Source organism: Vulpes vulpes, chromosome 6 (genome assembly GCF_048418805.1).
Source record: "Vulpes vulpes isolate BD-2025 chromosome 6, VulVul3, whole genome shotgun sequence".
Taxonomy (NCBI): domain Eukaryota; kingdom Metazoa; phylum Chordata; class Mammalia; order Carnivora; family Canidae; genus Vulpes; species Vulpes vulpes.
Genome location: NC_132785.1, coordinates 100918118 through 100942742, shown reverse-complemented (window position 1 = coordinate 100942742; position 24625 = coordinate 100918118). Strand labels below are relative to the sequence as shown.

At 39.4% G+C, this 24625-nt stretch overlaps 1 long non-coding RNA gene across 1 annotated transcript in view; it reads left to right on the top strand.

Moving 5' to 3' along the window:
• Positions 1 to 24625, top strand: part of LOC140599381 (uncharacterized) — a 212650-nt gene that overhangs the window by 24827 nt on the left and 163198 nt on the right. Inside the window, exon 2 of the long non-coding RNA XR_012002203.1 lies at positions 5318 to 5387. This is a non-coding gene — a long non-coding RNA (uncharacterized lncRNA). The remainder of the gene's footprint in view (positions 1 to 5317; positions 5388 to 24625) is intronic.

The window sequence follows — 24625 nt, the reverse complement described above, 5'->3', positions numbered from 1 at the left end:
GTCCTTCCCAGAGACTTGAGGGTCTTCCTTTGCAGAGGTGAGACAACAGATTTTCTGGGGATTATTGCAAATTCTGCTGAATTTATTTACTTATTTGAGAGAGAGAGAGAGAGAGAGAGCGCGCATGAGCAGGAGGGGCAGAGGGAGAGGGAGAGAGAGAATCTCAAGAAGACTCTGTGCTGAGTGTGGAGCCCTATTCGAGGCTTGATCTCACAAGCCTAAGATCATGACCTGAGCTGCAACCAAGAGTTCGATGCTCAATCTGCTGCACCCCTGAGGTGCCCCAAACTCTGCTAAATTTAGAGACAAACTTGTGAGAAAACATTTTCTAAGTTATAGGCCAAGCATCTTTAAGGATAGACAAGAAATAGTTCTCCCATTTTTTTTTTTTTTTTTTTTTTTAGTTCTCCCATTTCTTGATGCAAGTGAACTAGTTTTGGGGGTTCAAACTTCAATATACATAATTCAAGTGCACAAAAGTAGAGCTTTATTTCTCTTTAACTGAACTTAACACTTGTTATGGAATGAATTTTGTCCTCTGAGAAAGATAATGTTAGAGTTCTAATTCCCAGTACCTCAGAATATGACCTTATATGGAGATGGATCCTTTATAGAGGTAATCAAGTGAGTTCATTTGGAATGACCCTAATCAAATACAATGAATGTCCTTACACCAAGGGAAAATTTGGACACAGACATGGGCATAGGGAGAACACCACATAAAGAGAGAAGCAGAGGTCAGTCAGAGTAATGCTTCCATAAACCAAGGAAGGCCAAAGATTGCCAGAAAACCTCCAGAAGCTACAGGGAGGCATGGAGTGGTTTTTTTCTGGGCCCTTGGGAGAAGCAACCCTGTCAACACCTTGATCTTGGACTTTGAGCCTCAAGAATTGAAAGAATTGTCAGATAGTAAATTTCTGTTGTTTAAGCCACCCAGTTTGTGGTGTTTAGTTACAACAGCCCTAACAAACTCACACAATGCTCAAATCGTTTTCAGTGATGGTGGTAGATTTGATCTTGCCAATTCAAAGCAAATTTGGGAGTCTTCAGCTGAACACAGTTTCTTTGGAATAAAGACACAAGGAATTCAGACTTGTCTCTCCCTCCTGCCCTTCTCTCTGGGCTGTGGGCCTAAGCAGAGGTGTCTACCTTCTCTGGATTCTGCTGAGACGTCTCTGTTTGCTGTATTGTCTCTGTGTCTATTGCGGACGTGTTCACTCCTCACGTTCCTTCTTTATCAGGTCATTGGATCCAACCCGTTTACTTGGCTTTGATATCCTCATCTTAATTGAAAGCTTAGTCAGTCCTGGCAGTTCATTTTCAGCCTCATCTACACCTGTCTGAACACCATGGGGGTAAGGTAGGGTTAAGTAGGGATGGAGGGACCTTTCAGATGTCCTGAGCCCATCCCTGGGGCACAGGCTATCAGGGCAGGGAGGTGTTACTACCAGGGCACACGCCGGCCACCTCAGACCTATCCTACTGCCACGTTGCCTCTTCTCTGGCTGCCCATGTGTCAAGGGACCTTCTCTGAGGCCAAGGTGTGTGAGCTCTGCAGCATTACTTAACAACTGGAAATCTTCTGAAAGCCCATCAGTGGGAAGAGGATTAATAAATGAAAAAGGCTGCAAATTACACAATACTCTGTAGCTATTAAAAAGTGTGAGGGAGATCTCCTTACCCTGATACAGGAAGATCTCTGAGACATCATATTTTAGCATAATACATACGGGGTGATTCCATTTCTGTGGAAAGAAAACTATGTATGTATTTATAGATGCAAATGCACAGAAAATCCCAGGTAGACATATACCTAAGTATTAACAGTGTTACCAACAAGAGATGCACGGATTGGTAGAGGGGGCAGGTATGCGAAAGGAGATGTTCACTTTTTCCTCAAAATCTTTTTGTATCATATAAAATATTAACGGTACTATATTAATGAATATGAAATTTTGACAAGTAAAAAGATAACCCTCCCCACCCCCCAATAGCATGAATCACACTGAGAATGGCCTGCCTCTTTTCTTGGTGCCTCTACCTTCACGGCCTTTTTTAAATCCGGAAAGGATCAGCATACTTGTTGGCTTTAACTGAATCCTCTCTTTCACTCAGATGTTGTTAGAGCAAAACTTTAATGAATAAATAAAGGACCAGAAAATACAGCTGCCAGCCACCCTCCAGACCGCAGCCTACGCTGTCACAGAGGCCTTTGGCAATCCAAAAGGAATAAAGTTGAATCAAGTAACAAGGGGAAATCAATATGTTATTCATGTGAAACCTGCCCTAATGCCCTCTATTACGTGACTCACCACACAGAGGATCGATCCATTTCTCTTCTGGTGGAATATGGGGGCCTCTAAAATTTTCATTTATATATATTAATTTTTAAGAAGAGAACTTCATGAAGCAATCTCCTCTCTCTATAAAAACTGGTAGATTAATAGCAGAGTTTCAGAGCTCCTCACATTCGACTCAGCTCCAGTCCTGCATGCTAAGTAAACATTCTTGGAGGAATAGTTCTTGGGTCAGGACAAGGATAATAATGGTCATTAATAACCATCACTGGTTACATGGTTCTTCTTCCCCTGAGCTCTTCTAACCTACTGTTTATAAACGCTCTTTAATGTGCCAAGTGCACCGGCCCTCCCCGGGGGCAGACGCACACTCCGAAGGAGGGGAACGGCTGCTGTCATTATGAGCCCGGGACTGTGCAGACAGTGTTCTCAGGTCGCTTCTCCCACTCGGGGGCAGAGGGTTAATGGTCACTGTGCAAGACTGCTTAGGACAGAGAGTGATGGAATCTAATTACTGGTGATTGGGGATGGCCCCGCGTGTGTGTCTTTATGAACAGGATGAGCTGAAGTAATCTTCAAGTCTGCATGCTAACTACCTTCTGGAAGCTATTGTTATTTTTAAGGCCCTAAGGAAATTATGTCATTATTGTGAGTCTAAAATGTCCTCTATTAAGTGTCTCTGTTGCCCTTACCTGATTCTTATTGCTCTGAAGTCGTCCTGATCCAGCTGCAACTAAATTAACCTCCTTATTTCGTCCCGGAGAACCTATATTATTTCTGTTTGTGTAACCACCGTCCCCAGTGTGGATCCCTGTCCTCATTTGTTCCCTGCCTTCCCTCCCCAGCAGCCCTCTCCCCAACTGGTAGATTCCTCATGGGTACAAGTGATAATTCTCTCTTTCCAAACAAGTTGGGACAGATTTTCTGTTTTCTGCTTTTTGAAGATGTGACTGACACCTTAAAATGCAGATTCTTGTACTTTTATTTTCTTATCTTTGAGTAGGTGACTGAGTCATTAAAAGTCAGAAAGAACAAATAGGATTGATAGTGAATGTTATAATTATGGCTGGAACTTGAAACGGTATTTGCAAGCTATTAATATGATTTTTCATTCTGATTTGTATATGTGTGTTCCAGTAATGTATATCTACATTTATTTTCTCAGTAGGTAAATTCTTTAGTCCCTGGGACCCCTGGAAAATTATGTTGCTCTTTTAACACGTAGGTGTAGGTGAATATTCTGCACATATACACATCCTCTTGTGGATCTCATAGGTAGACATTTTTTCTGTTAAGTCAGGAGCTAAAATGTTAAAGCACGACACCTGACACGTGATTAGTGAATTATTTTTCTTAAGCCAAATGAATGCCTAAACAAATCATCTCCCTAAAGTGAAGTGAGAGCTCCTCAAGCTGTGCCTGGGAATATTAATAAATGGAAGCGATGCCTCTGCCCACGCTTGTCATTCCAGTGTCCCCCAACCCTGTAGGCAACCAAGACTGAAGTGTTGGAGATCCTTTAGGAGGTTGAAGCCTGCCATCTAGTGGCTACTCATTAGAATGACCCGACATTTGGTAAAGTTCAAGAATGGCAACCGTTGGAATTTACCAGAGACATTATTGGCATGCACTCACAAGTGACATTGGAATAGGTACCAAAAACTTTAAAATTTGAAAATTACCACCAGGGCATCTTTGAAATCATGCCTTTAGGAAGAAAGTGAGACGGTGAATTCTGGAGAGGGAAGATCCCTCTGGGGGGATTCAGGTTTCTCATTTAAAATCTGTAATGCTGAAAAGTGGTACCATTTGGGATGCCGGTGACTGTAGCCACCTCCAGTTCTAGACAAATGGGTAATGTCTTAAAATGCCTTTCTGATGAGCAGAAAAACTTCAGGCTTGTTAGCTAAATGTCATTTGCTGGCACACCTGGAAAGATCATAGCAGGTGGTGCAGTAGTGCACCCAATTCAAGAGGCTGATCCATTCATTGGGTGCTTAACAAATGAAAAGTAATGATGCCTACTGGCAGTTGAGGGATTTTCCTTCAACCTGGACAAATGGGGATGAAAAACATGAGAGCATCTTCAAGCTGCTCCTTGTGGCTTTTGCTTTTTTAAGGTTAGAGAACATCTGGAGGGGGTTGCTTTTTAAAAACTATTGGCTGGGTTTCAGTAGTTTTTCTACATCCTGCTCTGCCTTCTGGTTGTTGGAGTTGGAACCCGACAAGGAAGATTGTTGCTATGGTAAATGCAATCTATCTAGAGGTCAGACATGGGAAAAAGAGGGGGGAAACTGGGCTTAATTGAGATCTCAAGGTTATGTAAGAAGCACCAGGAAGGTTGAGGGACTGGGTAACTTAACGTGTGTTCAAACACAGCTGTATAATTCTTTTCAGTGTTCCTATCTGTGGTTGAAAAAGAAGGGAACAATCAAATTTGCCAACCGACTGTCTTCCAAGGATGCTAATGTGGTGGGACAATCCTTAAGGATGTTAGTATGGCAGGATATATATACTTCATTTAAAGTGGTGTGAGGATAGATTAAATTTGAGTTTTTTTCCTTTTCTTTCTTTCATTCGATCATTCCTTCCTTCCTTCTTTCTCTTCTTCTTTTTTAGTGCTATCTGATTCAGTCAAGTTGGGAACAGAAAATCACCTTGAAGTAAATGTTCCTTGCTCTACAAAGAACGCTTGAGTAGACTCCCTTGGTTATGTAAATGTCAGACAGTAGGCCTCTGGTCACAGGAGAAGGGAGTAACAAGACATCCTGTGTTTTGTGTGGTTTAGAAAAGGTTGCTTCACATTTGTGGGAGGGACTGGTGGTGCAGAGCAGCAGCAAGGAGGGCTGTGGGTTGAATGCAGTTGTGTGGTCAAGTAAGATGAAAATTAATTAAATGCCCCTTGGATTTAGTTGCTCACTCTGTTTTCAAAACACTAGTCTTACCTTAACTTTTGTGCCCAGACACTCCTCCTTCTTTCCTTGCCTCACTGGCTGCATTTTCTTTCCCTCCTTCGCAAGGTCATGCTCCTCCACCATCTGTTGGCTTTCCTCAAGGGCTTGGTCCTGCTAAAGCATCATTTTCTAAAAGGTAAAATCCAAGACTCTCACACAAATGTAAGAGAATACATCAAAGATTTTATGTAATCATTAATTAATGAAGAAACCACTAATGTGTTAAAATCAGGTCAAAGGAGAATTTGAAGAACACATGCAGATATATTCAGGAATGCTGAAATGAATCTGCTCATAGCTGCAAGATGGTTAATATCCTATAGAACAATAAAATATAACGTGTGGGGTCATCTTCCTACAGAGTAAAAGTCAATTATATCTCTGTAGGGACAAAAATTCGTCACAGTGCTATGGACAACAATCATTTGCATTACTATCACTTTTCTACAAATTAACTTCTACCCCTAAGAGAGTTGTAAAGTAGCCTGGCCAACAGGAAGGCAATCAAAAGTGCACAGCTCTACAGAATAGGATAATCCCTGCAGGGCCCACTGGGCAGTGTTCAGAGCCCAGTCAGCTCTGTTGTCCATTCCAAGGTTTTGATAATTTTCCCTGACAGTCCTGAGCCCTCTATCCATTCTGTCCTCCCTCTGGGCCATAGCTTCAGTTACTTCCAATAACAGTTGACTTTCAAGTTTATACCTTTGGATGAGTTCCCTCAGCTCCAAACCTAACAGTTCCTCTTAGGTGTTTTTGAGATGGCACCTTGCTCAAGGTCACTTAGTTTGTTAGTAGAAGAGCTGAGATTTGAATGTGGGGCCATCTGATTTCAGAACTGGAGCTAAAACCACTGATTGATAGGAGGCCATTTTGGAGATGCCCACATTTAGGGGGCTAGAACATTTGTGGTAGACCTCTTTTACTACCTGTCATATGGTGGGTGGTCTCCTCTGCAGCAGAAGCTGGAGGCCAGGACCCCACTGTTTCTGGCTGAGCTGCAGAGAAGAGTCTGTGCTACTGGCGGTCCATGGTGAGTGTTGCTGCTCCCTGATGATAAGGCAGGAGGAGATGATACCCCCTTTCTCCTGACTGACTTTCAGAGACTGGGCAGTGGTGGTGTTTTACCTATGTACTAGCTATCTCCTCCTTTGTCCTTATGGGGAAAAAGGCCTTTAGTCTGGGCCTTGGGAAGGAGTACAATGGGGGTAGAGTTTTCCCATGGGATGCTTCCAAGGTCTTCTGGGGGCATCCCACATATTCTACCCCTGCCCCACTGGCCATTGCCCTCTCCCTTCAGTGCCCCCTTCCTCCAGTGACCATGCACCCTCCATGGAAGAGTGAAGTCTCAAGTCCCATGGGGCTCTGACTGGTCTCACAAGGTCAACAGCAAATTTTGACCAATGCAGGTGCTTATTACATTGTGGAGAACAAAAACAAGGGGGTTGAAGGACAGAACTGGGAGGCGCACTGTTCTTTTCCCATTTGCTCAAGTTATCAACCAGGACACAGAAATGGGCTCTGCCACAGTCTCATCAATGGACCTGTGTGGTCCAGAGCATCCGTGAACCCACAGCCCCAGCACAGGCCCCCGGAAGGTGGTGAGGGCAGGAGGGGGACGGGGAAGGGCCTTCTTGCCTAGTTACTTTTTCTTCCAGATCTCCTGGCCTATCCAGCCACATCCTCATCCCCTATACTGGGTGACACCCCAGCTGGGGTTGGCTCTCAGCCCGCAAATTTACTCTCAGCTTGCTTTCTCTGAGAATGTTCCTAGTCTTATGAGATTGAAGCCTCTTCCACAGCCAGAGAATCCTACATGCCTTCTTTGAACTCCTGCCACTCTAAAAAGCAAAAAACATCTGCCCACAGCACGTCATTTTGGAAATCTTTTTTCCCTTTCTTTTCAATCAGAACTGTCTGAAACGACTTTCTAGATTAGATGAAATTGCTATTTGGTACAGTACTTCAAACACGAATGCCTTAGAAACCGCCTTTAATTCTTTTGAATTAAAAAAAAAAGAGACTGTGCTTTTTTTTAGTCTTTCTCTAGGAATGAGGGATGTCCCCCTTCTGCCAACTGTTTGCTTCCTCTTTTCAAGGCCACCTTCTTTTGGTTGTATTTGGTGAAAAGGAGGCTTTTAAAAAGCATTAAATTGAGGCATAATTCACATATATAATTCATGCTTTTAAACTTGTACAATTCAGGTTTTTTTTTTTTTTTTTTTTTTTAGTATATTCACAAAGTTGTACAACCACCAGTCTAATTCCAGAACATTTTAATTACTCTAAAAGAGAAACTTCATATCCATTAGCTGTCATTCTTCATTACCCATTTCCCCCCAGCATTCTACTTTCTGTCTCTATGGGTTTGCTATTTTGGACATTTCACAAAGATGGAATCACACAATATGTGGCCTTTTGTGTCTGGCTTCTTTAACTCAGCAAAATGTTTTTAAGGTTCAGTTATATTGTAGCATGTATCACTACTTCATTCCTTTTTTTTTTTTTTTAAATATTTGTTTATTTATTTTAGAGAGAAAGGCAGAGGAGGGGCAGGGAGAGGGAGAGAGAGAATCTCAAGCAGACTCCCTGCTGCGCATGGTGTCTGACAGAGGATTCCATCCCATGACTCAGAGATCCTGACCTGAACCAAAATCAAGAGTCAGACGCTTAACTGACTGAGCCACCCAGATGTTCCATGAGTATAGTCCTTCTTATTGACGTATAATATTCCATTGTTTGAATATATCACACTTTGTTTATCCATTATGATGGATATTTGGATTATTTCTACTTTTTGGATAAAAAGTATGAATAAATATATATATATATATATATATATATATATATATATATATATATATATGAGTTTTGTTGTGGACACATGATTTCAATTTTCTTGGGTATATACCTAAGAGCGGAATTGCAAGATCATGATGTATCTTTTGTTTAACATTTTAAGGAAGTGTCAAACTGTTTTCTAAAGTGGCTGAGCTATTTTACATTCCCACTCACAATATACGAAGGTTCCAATTTCTCTACAACTGTCCCAGCACTCACTATTGTTCATCTTTTTAATTATTACTATCCTAATAGGTGTGAATTATACCACTGTGGTTTTGATTTTTATTTCTCTCATGACCAGTGATGTTGGGCATCTTTTCATGGGCTGGTTGGTCATGTGTGTATTTTCTTTGAATAAACGTCAAAATTCTTTGACCACTTTTCAACTACATCGGCTTCTTATTATTGAGTTATAAGAGTTCTTTACTTATTCTTTATGTAACTTCCTTGTTATATAAATTTTCAAAGTTTTTCTCCCATTCTATGGATTTGTCTTTCACTTTCTTGATGCTATACTTTGAAGCACAAAAGTTTTTCATTTTCATGGAATTTGATTTCTCTGTTTTTTCTTTTGCTCGCTCTTTTGGTGTCCTGTTTAAGAAACCATTGTCTTATCCCAAATCATGAATATGTATACCTATGCTTTTTTTTTTAAAAAGAGTTATAAAACTTTATATGTAAGTTTTGGATATTACATTTGGGTCTTTGGCCCATTTTGAGTTAATTTTTGTGTAGGGTGTAAGATAGTATCCAAATTCATTCTTTTGCATGTCTTAGTACCATTTGTTAAATGATGATTCTTTCCCATTGGATTCTCTCTGCTATTGAAAATCAAATGACCATAGGTGTATGAGTTTATTTCTGGTCTCTCAAGTCTATTCTCTTGCTCTATATGTCTATCCTTATGTCAGCAGCACAGTGTCTTGATTACTGTAGTTTTGTAGTGAGTTTTGAAATGGTAGAACTAGTCCCCTCTAACTTTCTTATATTTCAAAATTGTTTTGGCTATTGTGGGTCTCTGGCACCTCTAAATGAATTTAGGATCAGCTTGTCAATTTCTATGAAAAAGGCAGCAGAATTTTTTTTTTTTTTTTAAATAGGGATTGCATTGAATCTCTAAACCAATTTGGGGCAAATTGTCATGTTAACAGTGTTAAGTCTTCTCATCCATGCACATAGGATGTCTTTCCATTTAAGTCTAATTTTTTTCATGATGATGTCTTTAGTGTAGCAGTGTAGTCTTTTTGTTGTTGTTGTTAAATTCATTCCTAAGTGTTTTATTTGTTTTGATGTTACTGAAAATGGAGTCATTTTCTTAATTTCATCTTGGATTGTTCATTGCTAGTGTATAGAAATACAACTGATTTTTAAAAAGGTTTATTTAGGGCAGCCCAGGTGGCTCAGCGGTTTAGCGCGGCCTACAGCCCAGGGCATGATCCTGGAGACCCGGGATCGAGTCCCACATCAGGCTCCCTGCATGGAGCCTGCTTCTGTCTCTACCTCTATCTCTGTCTCTCTCTCTCTCTCGATTAAATAAGTAAAAAAAACCTTTAAAAAAAAATAAAAAGGTTTATTTATTTATTTAGAGTGAGAGAGAGCACATGTGAGCAAGAGCAGGGGCAGAGGGAGAGAGAGAGAGAGAAACCCTAGCAGACTCTGCGTGCTGAGAGGAGAGCCCAATGTGGAATTAGATCTCACAACCCTGAGATCATGACCTGAGCTGAAACCAAGAGTTGGATGCTTAACCAACTGAGCTACCCAGGGTCCCCAATACAGTCGATTTTTATGTATTGATCTTATATCTTGCAACCTTGTAGAACTGTTTTATTAGTTCTGATAGTTTTATTGTGAATTCCTTAGGATTTTCTATATATAAGATCATTACATCTGTGAATAGGGATAGATTTGCTTCTTCCTTTCCAGTTGTGATAAGGCCTTATATTCAGAGGCTGTTTTTATATCCAATCTTGCTCCCACAGTGGCCTCTCCCTTGCTGCACTGCTCCTGTCTCCTCTGGACAGGCTGCCAGCCCCTCTCAGGATTATACAGCAGACAACTTTTTTTTTTTTGGAAGATTTTATTCATTTATTTGTTTGAGAGAGGGAGAGTACATGCAAGAGCAGGTGGAAGAGCAGAGGGAAAGAGAGAATCTCAAGCAGACTCTGCACTGAGCGTTGAGTGCAGAGCCTGATGTGAGGCTCGATTCCATGACCCAGAGACCATGACCTGAACCAAAATCAAGATTTGGATGCTTAACTGACTAAGCCACCGAGGTGCCCCAGCACAGCAAACAACTTTATTTTTTATTTTATTTTATTTTTTTAGCAAACAACTTTAAACTTAGTATCAGGCATCACAGTCTTAAAGGTCATTGATTATCTTTAGACAGAGGATTTATCCCTGGCCAATTTTCTTTTCCTGTGGCCCCACTGCATGAACATCTTTGGAGGCCTCTTTCACTCTTTAGATGTCCTTTATACTTCTTCCATTTTCAGTTAGCCCAAGCTTCTTATCTTTTCTCTTTGGGGTACCCTTAAAATTTTCTTCGTTTTATTATGTAGAGTAGTTCAACACCCTTTGTTGTCACATACTCGTCTCCATCTGTGCTCTGGGGCTTTTTACAATAAGTGTAAAAAACTTAAAAAATAAAAACCAAGTCTCAAATAAAAGTACCCTGTTAAGATATAGTAAGTATTTTTCCTAAACTAAAGAATAGTCTCCCTTGAAAAGGAATTTTGCCTCTCTCCTGGAAGTTGGAAATAGCTGTCATCAGCTTTGCCAAAAGATGATACTTCCTCTCCTCCCACAACAGGAGAGTTAAAATCACCTTTTTTCCTTTTTTGAAAGGCTCTAGTCTGATAAGAGAATCATTATCTAAGAAATAGGGCATCACCAGATGGCTGGGAGTTTGAAGGTGCCAGGGCCCACCTATCTTCCCACAAAGTGAACAGGTTGATGCTGGGGAGTGAGTATGGATCTGCACAACATAACTCAGATGCTCTGCATGTTATGTGTCAGGGAATTCAGGGATGGCCCACATGTAAGCCCACGTGTCTCTTAGGTGACAGGAAGGGAAGACAAAAATTGGTACTGACAAAGTGGTAAGAGTTTGAATTCTGGAGCTCTACCGCTTGGGTTCAAATCCCAGCTTTGCTACTTAATAAATACGTGACCTTGGGCAAATTACTAAACCTTTTCTATAATCCTACCTATGTTTACTCCTTTATTCATGCCTGAGTTTTTTTTCTTAATCTTTAAAATAAGGATAATAATAACATCTTTGTCATAGGATTGTTAGGAAGATTAAATGAGTTAATATATGCAAAGCCCTTAACACAGTTCTTGGGATGTTAACTTAGAAAATGTTAAAACAAACAACAATTGTAAACAACAATAATACCGTGAAGTATATGAGGGCTTTCTTGCCAGACTCTGAGTTTCTAGGTAGGTCTAGACTGTGTTTTATTTATGGAACCAGTGCCTTATTCTCAGCATTGGTGCCTGGTGCATAGGAAGGACTTTCATCAAATGTCTATTACTTGAAGGGATAAATGAACTTTTTAGATCCACTTAGAGAGTGATTCCTTCTCAGGCTACAGATCAATAGGAGAAATTGTCAAGCATCTTTGAGCATCCTTGGGGGAACTGTTCTCAAAGTCACTGGGGAGTGGGTGGATGAAATGTCAGAGTTAAATTTTGGAAGTTAAAGAAGATGTTGTAGATTAGAAAGAATAATCCAGAGAGAAGAAAAGTGAAACATTAAGCAAGGTGAAAATAAAGATCATCCTTTGTAGAGGAGGAGATTCTGTGACAATTGATCAAAAAAACCCCAGTGGAACAGGGATTGGCAATTTTTTTACTGCAAAGTTTCAGATAATAAATATTTCAGACCTTGTGGGTCATGCAGCCTCTGTTGCAACTACTTAACTCTGATGTAGAGTGAAGCAGACTGAGACAGTATGTAAGCAAATGGGAAGGGCTGTGTTTCAATAAAACTTTATTTACAAAAACAGGAGATGGACTGGATGGATTGGCCTGCTGGCTATAGTTTGACAACCTTTGCACTAGAACAATATCAGGAATGAATAAAGGAAATCAGTGGGACTGTGACAGCTGGAGAAGCAACTAGCACAGAAGCCTTCTTGAGAGAAGACAGTGGCTTCCACAATATCTTGAAGAATCCTGCTGTGTGTAGCTCCAGGGAGCACTTAATACAACTATTTCAAGTCTCAAATGAGGCAAATAGAAGAGCAGAGAAAAAGATATGCAACAATAGAACTTTTTTTCTCATAAATTTTTGATAAGAAATATTGACACTTCAATTGAGTTGAAGCTCAATTATTTATAGTGAAATTTAGGACAAATAATCCAAAGTAGAGACTCCTTAAGTTATTTCTATTTGTCTGCAGAATGGGTTTTTGTATCTGTATTTAAGAAGAGACTTGCGATCTGGGAATTGCCAGAATTTCAAGCACAATAATGAAACCAAACCCTGAAACAGTCTCTCAACTGTCACTTAACCCCCCTGGCCTCCTTCTCCATGCCGCAGAGATGTTTAAACCCTTCCTCAGGCAAGATGAGACTTACTGAAGATGAAAGTGCTTCCTCTGTGGCCTAGAAATGCAGCCTGTCCTGGACCACATGCCCACTGAAGAACACATGGCCTGTAAACCAAACTGGAAACCACCTTCTTGTTCCTGAACAGGTTTTCATTCTATTTGACTGATACTTTCCTTTGGGAAAGAATGGAGAAAAAAAGGAATAGACTATTTTACAGAGGCAAGCTCTTTCTTTTCATCACACTATTCTATGGAATGGCCCTATGGTACTTTGAATAAAGTAGCTGAGGATATTTGTTACCTCTTATAGTCAGTTCTGCTATGTTAATTTTCTAACCACTGGAACCTTCCTTAAGTATCGTGGCTGTTTGCTGACTCAGAGAAAAAATATACCTTTAGCCTGTTGTATAATTATCTCAGGAATTATAAAGGCAATAAATGAATGATTGTCTTTTTTATTAATACATTAAAGCAGAGATGTGAATTGGCACTTTAATGATCTAGTGGCAGCAAATTGGATAATAATACGATTACAAAATGACAATTACTTTTGGCAATTAATTGGTATCACCTTTCAGTAGCTCTTCTCAATATATTATTGGGGACCCTCATTACCAATGAGAAACTGGATCATTCTAAGGCTGAATGGGAGCTGTGGGGAAGAGTTAAGTTAATTACTTAACAAAACAAGTGGCTGATCTTTATATTCTTGATCAATGAGTCTTTGGGGTTTAATAACAGCAGTAACATACTATGCCTTTTCCCCTGAATGATGCCCAAACGATGTATAAACTTTTTGTAATGTAATTACTACCCATAAATCACTTCATTTCTGAAATATGGTGGCTTCTGATGGGTTGAGATTGCTTTTTCACAGTCTCATTAGTTTAAGAAGGAAAGAGAAGAAAAATCTTGCCTCTAACTGAAAAGCAGGGAAAGATGGAAAGTGACTTCATTACATGTTGCATGCTAACTGGCTGAGCAAGAAACAATAATGTCATCATACATTGACCAAATATATGCAAAGCAATTCTATATACACAATTAAAACTAATCCTCACAGCTCTGTGTTTTGGTAGCAGGTTTATATGAATTATTCTAGAAAATGTCTTGAAACATAAATCCAGTGGTTCTTATCAACCAGATGAAATTACTGTAGCCTTTGTATATTTGATGGGGCACATTTGACTCATTTTTTAAAAATGTTAATAGGCAATATACCAAAAAATATTCTTAAAATGTTTTGATTAAATAGTTATAATTATTGACAGGCAAAGCTATGTTGAAATTGGTAATTGCAGCATTATCTTATCTGTTGCTAACTTGAAGCTATATATTTTGTCTGTATTGGATTTCACAATATGGCTTCTGTTCTCTCCTGAAACTGAATAATGAGATTAAGCATCTCTCAGTAATGAGAGCAGACACTGTATTGACTGATTTCTAACTGCTCAGCTCTATCTTTGAGTTGCTTTTTTTTTTTTTTTGTATACAACCTAGAGTCTCTAAACAGTTCTTTCTGAATTTTAATATCTAATACCAGAAACTGTATTATAAGGCAACTGAGAACATTGTCAGAGTGAGAGCTGAAATTGAGGCCACCTTGCTAGATACTCACATCTTTATTTGAAAAGGCCATTTTGCAGGGCCAGAGAGATGGTTAAGAGACAGCCACTAGGTACAAACCTGGGAACACTTATATCTGGAATTCTATTTCTAAACATGCAGGATCAATGCATAAAATCAGTCCTTTGTGTTTTCAAGTTCTTGGTTGCAGGGTGAATTTTTATGACTCCAGAGACATATACAGCACTCATTCATTTATTTATTTGTACATTCTACAACTATTTATTAAATATAATGTCTCAGGCACTGTGTTAGCTACTGCGTATACAGAAGTGAACAAACTGCTATGGTCTTTGCCTTCATGGGGAATATAGCAGAGGGAAGAAGACAGTCCCCTACCATTCTGCTTATAAGCAAACTTTAATACAGTTGATGTTGATTGGTTTCTCTTTGTTTTATCTTTCCGTGTCTTCCCTTCCCATTCCTTTTCCTTCCACTTCCTTCCTTTCCTCCCTTCCTTTCTATCTCTTACCCATGGGATTCGAAAACTTATTCTCAATGTAGTACAGATTTAGTGTCACTCAGTTTATTAGATAATGTTAATTTGGGGACATGGTCCTGGGACCAGCTATGTTTCTATCCATCGCATTCCTTTTTTTTTTTTTTTTTTAAGATTTATTTATTTATTCATTCGGAGAGAGCGAGAGAGAGGCAGAGACACAGGCAGAGGGAGAAGCAGGCTCCATGCCCGAAGCCCGATGTGGGACTCCAGGATCACACTCCGGGCTGCAGGCGGCGCTAAACCGCTGCGCCACCGGGGCTGCCCCCGCATTCCTTTTTGGACAGGTTTTAGGTTTCCTGGCAGTATTAAACATCCCCAGGTGGTATGTTAGTATTTAAGAATACTTTTTGCTAGTTCCCATTCTCCTTTTCTTCATCTATTTTTGATAAAGGAGGAATAGAAAGACAGGCCAATATTCATTCCATTTAATACCGCTTATTGAACTCCTGTGTGCCAGGTACTTTCTATAGATAATCTCTGCTTTCTCACAGGAAAGTTTTGAAGAGGCTTTGTTATCCTCCTCCTATAGATGGACAAATTGAAGCTATGTGATGTTCAGTAACTTGCCCAGGGTCGCACAACTTGTATGTGAAGGAGCTGGAGTTTGAACTTACCACAAACAAAACCCTTGTTACCTGAGTACCCCTTAAGTGATCTTGGGTCCACAGTTTGATAATTATATATCTTTCTTTCTTTCTTTTTTAAAAAAATATTTTTATTTATTTATTCATGAGAGACGCAGAGGCAGAGACACAATCAGAGGGAGAAGCAGGCTCCCTGCAAGGAGCCGGATGTGGGACTTGATCCCAGGGTCCTGGAGCCAAAGGCAGGTGCTCAACCACTGAGCCACCAAGGAGTCCCTCTTTTTAATTTTCTTAAGTAAGGATTTAGACAGTGGATGTTTCTCCTTTTCCCCTGAGTTGACTACATTTTTGTATCAGATTATCAGCTGGCGATGTTGATTTTGGTTTAATCCTAGAAAGAACTGATTCTAATCATGCTACCACATATGGACATGTCTTTCAACCTATGAGGAAAAGTAAAAATTTTATTTCTTCTCTTTTTGGGATAATAAGGGAGTTGATCCCATCATTAAAGTTTGTTAGGAATGTGGGGCCTGTACAGATTCTATTTTCACATAGCATTAGCAATGACATTTTGCGTTAGAAAAAATGAGATGCAAAAAAAAAAAAAAAAAAAAAAAGAAAAGAAAAGAAAAAAAAATGAGATGCAAAGGTATACCCAAATTAACTTTGTATCACTCTGGAGTTAGAGATGAATTGCAAAACTAATAAAGGTTGTTTTGCTGGGGTCATCACATAAAGATGATACTATTTTTGACAAAAAGATTGTGTTGTGCTGTTGCCTTTTGAGATTTTGTCATCATTTAGCATTTCTAGAAGGTGATCATAGGGCATTTGTAAATAAATATTACCAGCTGCACAATTTATTTTGTTTTAGGAACATTACTTGCTTACCGCAAAAATGAAGGTTTTTAACTTGACTTTGAAGTCTGCTCAGCCAGAAAACTATCTATAGCTGAATAAAAGCTTTTAACTCTTAATATGTTGCCTTTGCTTTTCTGCTTGTTTGCAATAACTTCCCATAAGATCCATGTGTAGGAAAACTTAGTGACAGTAGATAAGGGTTTTTAGGAGCTAGAATTAATTGCACGGGTCTAGGTGAGATACAGTGCTCATTTGTTCATCTAAAAGCTCAAGGTTATATGCCTGGAACTGCTTACAGTTATAACTACTAACAATGGTGGCTCAAAATGTGCATGGTGGAAGTAATCTACTGAAATATAATATTTGGAAAAATGAAATATTCATTTGTTATCTCAACAATGATTTATTGAAAGTTTTTAGGTACTAGGCACTAGGACAAGTAGAGATGAAACAGAAGAGAATGAAACAATCATGATTCTCATCTTTGCGAAGTTTACAGTGTAGTAAAGAAGACAGAGGTTTAAAAAGTAAAAGTACAAGATAATATAGATTTGCAAATTCTGATAAGAATTCTGAAGGAAATGTATAGGATTTTGAGAAAGAGAAGCATAGGGCAGCCAGAAGGGGTTCTGTGCAGAGATAATTTTAGCTGAATCCTGTAGCTTGAACGAGAGTTGGCCAATGAGAAGTGGGGAAACGGTGCACGCAGAGGAAGCAGTGCTGGGGAGAGCACTAGCCTGGCAAATTCAAAGAATGGAAAGAAGCCACTGTGATGTAGTAGGTGAGGGGGAGATGGCTCGAGGATGAGATATGGAGCATGTACCCCCGATAGGAATTTGGGACTTTTTTCCAAGGACACTGGGGAGTTATGAAATAGGCAGTGATATAATCTGAATGACATTTTTGGTTTATCAGTGTGTCTGCTAAGTGGATTTGGATAATGCTTTGGAGGGGGTAAGAGTAGAACTAGGGAGACTAATTTTAAGTTGATGGTAGTGATGCAAGTGAGAGATGTAGAAGCCCAGAATGGTAATGAACAGGAATGAAAATAGTGAGTGAACTCTGGAAATATTTGGAAGTAGAATCACTAGATTGGCAATGCATTGGATGTGAGGCCGGTTGGAGAAAGAGAGACTGGACTCTAAATAATAACTTTCAGATATTTGGCTTTAGCAGTTGGATGGACAGAAGTGTCATTTTACTGAAATGAGGAAGACTGGAAGAAGTGTGTGTTTGGAACAGATAATTAAGAACTTCAGTTTTATTTTATTTTTTTTAAATTTTAGTTTTTTTATAGACACCCAGACGAAGGATGTCACTGTCTATTTCCAGTTTGCTACAAGTTGTTTTTTAAAAAAATGCATGTTCAATTTTCATGAATTTCTTTTTTGCACCTGTTGAGATGATCATAGAATTAATTCATCTCTTTTATTTCGTTAATGAAGCAGATTGCTTTGAATGATGTTTGGCCCTTGGGTCACTTCACATTTTTTTTTTAAAAGATTTTCTTTATTTATTCATGAGAGACACACAGAGACAGAGAGAGGCAGAGAGACAGGCAGAGGGAGAAGCAGGCTCCATGCAGGGAGGCCGATGTGGGACTCGATCCCAGGTCTCGAGGATCAGGCCCTGGGCCGAAAGCCGCGCTAAAGCGCTGAACCACCCGGGCTGCCCTCTTTTTCTAAATTCTTAAAGTGGATACTTAGTGGATTGATTTTCAGCCTCCTTTTCTTTTGTAAGATTTTATTTTTAAGTAATCTCTACACCTGACCTGGGGCTTGAACTTATAAACCTGAGATCAAGAGTTGCACACTCCACTGAATGAGCCAGCCAGGTACCCCCAGCCTCCTTCTTTTCTACTGTATGCCTTTAAGGCTATATATTTTGTATAAGCATGGCTTGAATATGTATTTTTTAAACTCTTGGGTTAATATTGGTTATATAATTTCCTTAGTGATTTTTTTCCTTTGGACTGTAGGTATTTACCAGTTTACTTCTTTATTTTCTTGATATGGACTAGTTATTCAGCTTGATTCCATTAAAATTAAAGAACATACTCTGATATGATTTTATTTATTTATTTATTTATTTATTTATTTATTTATTTATTTATTTATTTATTTATGGTAGTCACACACAGAGAGAGAGAGAGAGAGGCAGAAACATAGGCAGAGGGAGAAGCAGGCTCCATGCACCGGGAGCCCGACGTGGGCCGTGTCTCCAGGATTGCGCCCTGGGCCAAAGGCAGGCGCCAAACCGCTGCGCCACCCAGGGATCCCGATTTTGATTTTTTTTGAAATATGTTCAGACTTGCCTTATAGTTCTGAATGTGGCAGTTTTGGTAAATGTGCTGTGTGTCTTTTTTTTTTTAAATTTTATTAGTTAACATACAGTGCAATATTAATTTCTGGAGTAGAATTCAGTGACTCCTCACATACAACACCCAGTGCTTATCATAAGTACCTTCTTAATCCCCATCCCCCATCTAGCCCCTCCCCCACCCACCTCCCTCTATCAACCTTCAGTTTGTTCTCTATCGTTAAAAGTTACTTATGGCTTGTTTCCCTCTCTCCATTTTTTCTTTTCCCCCCTTCCCAACAATTCATCTATTTCCTTTCTTCAGTTCCACATATGAATGAGATCATACAGTGTTTGTCTTTCTCTGACTGACTTATTTCACTTAGCACAATGCACTCTAGCTCCATTCACATTGTTGCAAATGGCAAGATTTCATTCTTTTTGAGGGGTGAATGATATTCTATTTTATTTGTATACTATATCTTCTTTATCCATTCATCAGTCGATGGACATTTGAGCTCTCTATAGTTTGGCTATTATTGATAATGCTGCTATAAACATCAGGGTGCATGTATCCCTTCACATGTGTATTTTTGTATTCTTTGGGTAAATATCTAATAGTGCAATTGCTGGGTTGTATCCTGTATGTTCTTGAAAAGAATATGTATTTTGTAGTCATTAAGTTAGGTATTCTACTAGGTCCATTAGGAAAAGTTTGTTATATTTGTGATGTTTAGGTCATCTGTATCCTTACTGATTTTTCTGATTGCTTATTGTAGCTATGTGACAGGTGAGTTAAAATCTTCCACTATAATTGTGAATTTGACTATTTCTCTTTGTGTTTTTTGATGTTTTGAAGCTGTGTTGCAAGTTACAAGCAAATATGGGATAGTTATATCTTCCTGGTGTACTGACATTTTTATTATACAATGTTCTTCTTTAACTCTGATGTTTCTTGTTCCAAAAGTCTTACTTATCTTATAGCAATATAGCTACCATTTTTTTTTTTTGGTTTGTGATTTCATGGTATATCTTTTTTTAATCATCTTACTTTTAATTTTTCTGTATTATATTCAAATTGTTTATTTAAGCAGTGTATAGTTTTTAAAAATCCATCCTGACACTATTTATCTTTTTTGTTTTATTTTATTTATTTGGGGGAGAGAAAGAGAGAGAGCGCACACACGAGAGATCGTGAGGGGATGGGGCAGAAGGAGAGGGACAAGCAAACTCCATGCTAAGCAGGGAGCCTGATACAGGGCTCAGTCCCAGGACCCCATCATCATGACCTGAGCCAAATTTAGATGCTTAACTGATTGAGCCACCCAGGTACCTTGACAGTTTTTATCTTTTAATTGAAATATTTAGTCCATTTACATGAAAGTAATTACTGATATATCTGGGCATATATTATTTTTTATTTGTTCCTCCTATTTTTTTAATCTCTTCTTTTTTGGGGGGCTATTTTCTATTATCTGAAGTCAAAGGCTATTTTTTCCGTTTTATCTTGGTTATACTAGAGATTATATTATATATCCTTGACTTTTCAAAGTCTAATATAAATTAGTACCTTGTCCTCATACCAAATAATATGAAAATCTTAAGACTAGTGCTAATCAGTGTGTGTTTTTTGGATCAGTAGTGATACATGATCTGCGATGGTTAACTGTATGTGTCAATCTGGCTAGGTTACAGTATTTGGTCAAATACCAGTCTAGATGTCACTGTAAAGATATTGTTTAGATGGAATTAATAGTACACATTTGTAAAGTCCCTTTTTAAAAATCATTAGACTTTGGGGACCCTGGGTTGTTCAGTCAGTTAAGGGTCTGCCTTTGGCTTAGGTCATGATCTCAGGGTCCTGGGATCAAACCTAGCATCGGGCTTCCTGCTCAGCAGGGAGTCTGCTTCTCACTCTCCTTTTGCCCCTCTCCCCACTTATGTTCTCTCTCTCTCTCTGAAATAAATAAATAAAATCTTTTAAAAAAATAAATAAAAATCAGTGGACTTTGAATCAAGCAGATTATTTTCCACAATGTGGGTGGTACTCAATCAGTTTAAGGCTTTAAAAAAAAAAAAAAAGACTGGAGTCCTCTGAAAAAGAGAGAATTCTGTCTCCAGATTGCCTTTGGACTCAAATTGCAACATTTACTGTTCCCTGGATCTCTACCCAGCCAGCCTGCTGTGCAGATTTTGAACTTGCCAGCTTCCACAATCATGCGAGCCAATTCCTTAAATTTCTCTCTCTATCTCTCTCTTTCTCTCAGTCTCTCTCTTACATACACACACACCCTATTTTCTGTTTCTCTGGATAACCCTGGAACTCCAATGAATACAGGGTCCCAAAACAAACCCTGGGGAATTTACAAGGGTTCCTTTCCTTGGCAGGCACCAAACTCTCATTTTTGTCTCCTTGCCTTATAAGTTTGTTGAAAACTTTATTCTGTTTCTCTGCCTCTTAGCTATCTATACGTGACTTGGAAGATCTCTCTAGGGGAAAAAGTGGTCCTCAAAGCAGGCTCATTTCTCTGGGTTTCCATCTTTTCTTAGATCTTGGCCTCATAATTTTCACTGCCAAGTACATCTCTGGTGCCTTCAAACAGATGTAGAACCATTCCCCCATTTTTTCTAGGTGTTCTTAATGGAAGAGTTGGTCTAACTTATCTGGTCCATTATTACCAGCAGGGATTCTCCTGGCATTGGTGGTTGTCTGTCTTTCTATATCAAAATCTGTGCAAGAAGTGTCAGATCCTTTTCGAATTAAGACTTCAGTTCCACCTTTGTTAAAATTGAGAAGCTTTTGAGACATCCACAGTGAGATAACAGAAAAGTGGTTGGGTTAACAAATCTAGAAGTCAGGAAGAGGGATTTCTGTGGAAAAAGATCTTAGTTATCAGTAGTGTGCAGATACCACTGAAATGATGACATGAATGAGGCACTTGGGAGAGAGTCTAGATTGAGAAAAGAATAAATAGGGACTGGGCATGCACTTTGGGAAACTCCAACATTTGAAAGTTGCAGGAGAAAGTATGAGTGAAGCACTAGGATGAGGTTGTCAGAGGGATAGGAGAAAACCCGTGAGTGTAGTGTCACAGAAACAAGAAAAAGAAAATTTAAAGAGGTAGGGAATGATCATAGATAATTCATCTGATGAAAAACCTGATAAAATATGGCGTAAAAATTATCTGAGTTTTTGAACCTTGCAGATATATCAGAAACTTGTGATAAATGACCTTATTTGTGAAGCAGTGTGGGTGGACAGCCCCAGGAAGAGTGATTCAGGACTGTGGGAGGCCTGCCCAGGAGCCATCACCCTAGGGGCTTGCTTTCAATCTCTAATCTGATAAATGAGCTCCAGGTTATCTCAATTTGAAAGACTTATTTGAAACCTGTACTCTGTCCTTTTGGCAAATAACTTGGGAAATACCTGTCAAAAGCAAAGAAGGATAGTGATGTTCCTACTTCTTCCCAATACTTACTAGCTCTTTAGGGAGCAAACCTGTATTTCTTGTTCTAAACCTAGACACAGCTGCACCTCCTGAGGTGAGCTTTCATTGCTCGGCCCCACAGAGCTCCTCTAACACTGGATATCTCACTGGAACCAGGAGGCAGAGGAGATTCTGATTTCTCATCCGGGAGATATGTTCTTTTTCACAGCAAGCCTTTTCTATTTTGAGCTCTCAGTGTAGCTTTCTTTAGTCTTTGGTCCAGAGGAAAATTTAGGCTGAAGAAGAACCTGTTACTTCTATTTGCCAATATTTCAGGAAAAGTCCAGTTTCAGGGATTAGGAAGAGTGGCAGTAATAGAGAGCATGTAATTTGCTATAATCTCCTTACTTTCCTGGAAAACATTAAAGCTTGGTTGTTTCCCTGTGGAAACACTTGGCCATGTGTTTGCGTATTTATGGTGACTGACTCCTAGACACACTGATGGTATCTAGACCAGTGAAAGGGGGCATTCTTAGTAAGGAAAACAGTGACCCCCGAAACCCATTACTCTTGTGGGGTAAATGTGAAGTAAAATACATGCCCTCGCCCTGAGCCTATTAATTCAGAACCATGTGCAAAATGAATTTAGTTACTTCTTTAATTTGTCTGATTCACACCTGATGAGGCAATCAGAGCCTCTGAGTGAGGCATGAAATTATATAACAAAGTGGTTCACTCAAAAGTGAAAATGCTTCTGAGAGAAGCCATTCTGCTGCTATGGGGAAAAGCTGTTTGGACACAGTTTAAAGCCTCATAAATGTGGTTTTTAATCAGTGCAATCCTGGCCAAGTTTAACCCTACTGACTTAGTGGATCTTGGTGGTTATTAGAGGATCTACTCATATATGATAATATCCCTATGAGTGAGATTAAATGATTTGTTGCATGACTGGTGAGATGACACAACCTGTAATGTTTTAATTCTATGCAGTTGAGTCACTCTTTCTGATTTTGAGCCCTAAATGTAATGTAGGAATAACATAGAGTACTTGCCCTGCCTGTATCATGAGATTGTGAAGATCAAACAGGATGATGTATGGAAAGCTGTAGAGAAAGATAGGACTTGGTTTACTGCAATGTAATCACCTCCTCTTCAAGAAATTGTGGCTATGGCCTTACCTCCTGTCAGTCATTGAGTGTTGGAAGCTTTTGGTGGTATCACAACCCTGTTCCAGTTTATCAGCACCCAGCACTCATAACCCCCAGGATTACCACAAACCTTTAGGAGTCTTAAAGAAAAAAAGACTATTATTAGCACTGAGGAAAATAGCCAAGAGCTTCATCTGTAAAAGTCATAGACAATGTCTTGTTATTGATCATTTCACCAGCTTAGACGGAAAAGTACATTTTCATTGGCTGGTGTTTGTTATAATAGATAATTCTGTTAGCACCAAAGCTATAAAGCATAGGCAAAGGAGAGTAGGATAAGGTTGGTACATTATAGGGTTCTACAGAGAAACAAAGTCAACTGGATATGTACAAATATTCTCATATCTATTTATCTACCTATCATCTACCTATCTATCTCTTAAAATATTCATTCATTTATTTTAGAGAGAACACGGAAGCAGGGGAAGGGACAGAGGGAGAGGGAGTGAATCTCAAGAAGACTCCCCACTGAGAGTGGAGTCCAACTCAGGGGCTCAGTCTTATCATCCTGAGATTACGATCTGAGGTGAAATCAAGAGTTGGCTTCTTAACTGACTGAGCCATCCAGGTGTTCTTATCATGTATTATAGGAATTGGCTTACATGATTACAGAGGCCTAGAGGCCCCATGATCTGCCATCTGTAAGCTGAAAAACCAAGAAAGCTGGTGGTGTGATTCAGTCTGGGTCCAAAGCCCTGAGAACCAGGGAAGCCAATGGTGTAAGTCCTGGTGTAAGGCCTGAGAACCTTGAGCACCAATGTCCACGGGCAGGAGAAGATGGATGTCTCAGCTTAACCAGAGAACAAATTTATTCTTCCTCTTTTGGTTCTACTCAGGTCCTCACTAGGATGATGCCTACCTACATCGATGAAGACAATCTACTTTATTCAGTTTGCCTATTCAAATGCTACATCCAGAAATGTTTACTAGTTGTCTGGGCATCCTTTAGAACCAGTCAAGTTGACACACAAAATTAACCATCACAATTGGAAAAGAGATAAGAGAGAAAAAAAGAAAGCAGATGATTCAAGAGAGAGTAGCATAAAGCAGCAGCAATAACTAAAAGTGATAATGAAGGCAATAATAAGCCCTGGATCAGTGGAGAAAGAAATTTTAAAGTTTTTAAATTTGGAAGGGCTAGAGATCATTTGGTCCAGGCATGGCAAAACATAGGTCATAGGGGCAAATTCCCCATCTTACGCCTGCCGCAGACATTGCTGATCACTCATTGTATGCGGTCTACTCAGTCAGGGCATCTGAGTGACAAGGCAAAAAGTGATTCCCAAAGCTGAAGTACTTGCTCTGTGGGATTATAAAGAGTCTCACCTAGAGCCATTGGAACAGTATATGAAAAGGATGTTTATAACTCGCTAAATTACCTTGTTCTCATGCGGTAAGACCAGCAGAGTCATTGGATCAGGCTGGGGCATGCAGGGAACTGATCCATATCAAGTGATCAAGATA